Source organism: Microtus pennsylvanicus, chromosome 7 (genome assembly GCF_037038515.1).
Source record: "Microtus pennsylvanicus isolate mMicPen1 chromosome 7, mMicPen1.hap1, whole genome shotgun sequence".
Taxonomy (NCBI): Eukaryota; Metazoa; Chordata; class Mammalia; order Rodentia; family Cricetidae; genus Microtus; species Microtus pennsylvanicus.
Window position 1 is genome coordinate 23,689,136 of NC_134585.1, and position 959 is coordinate 23,690,094.

The window sequence follows — 959 nt, forward strand, 5'->3', positions numbered from 1 at the left end:
GCCCATTTGCTTGTGATTTGACTTTATATTGAGTTTGATAAGCCACTGGGAAAGGCGACAAGGTGGGAGGAGGTTGGTTTCATTCGAGGTTGTTTAGGTTTTTGTTAAAACTGTGACCCTAGTCATTGCCTATAGACATGTGTTGACTCACCAGCTGGGAAGGCTGGCAGCTGGGCACAGACCTATGATCAGAGTAGAAATGGGATTTACATTACAAATAAACTGAAGAGTATGACAGGAGAAAACATATTGAACTTTTGGGCCCCAAGCCCTAGAGCGTGTTTTTATGAAAAAGGCTTGGCTGCTATGAGGTTAAAATAAAAAAATAAATAAATAAATTAAAGACAATGGAAAACCATGATCTTAATCAGCAGGAAAAAACACAGGGTATGAGGTTTATGGGGCCTGGCATGCCTGAGAGCTGCATGCCTCAGTGGTCTGGCGGGGGGGGGGCACCCTGGGGAAAATACAAAGCAATAGCTCCCCTTTGTGCTTCTTGGATTTCCTGTGGTATTGCTGCGAGGTCCAGATACTGAAGTCTGCATCCCACGGTGGTGCCGTGGCGCTTCACAGCCCAGAGCTCAGCTTGTCATGTGGACTGGAGGGAACTGAGGATCCCATTTCCTACCTCGAATTAAGGTTAATGCTACACATACCATACAATGGCTGTGAAACATGAGCAAAATGATCCCAGGCTTTTAAAAAACAAAACAGTCCGTCCCTCTGGTTAGAAAGAGGTGATAACCATTCATTGTTCTGAAGATTTACCAAATCTTACCATCTTTCCTCCATCATCTTTTATTATTATTAATTTTTATTGAGCTCTACATTTTTCTCTGCTCCCCTCTTTCCCCCATCTTCTTAATCCTGGTCTTTTTATTTCAGACAGGGTGTCCCGTAGCCTGGTCTGGCTTCCAACTTGATTTGTAGGTTCAACTTCTGATACTCCTGTATCCACT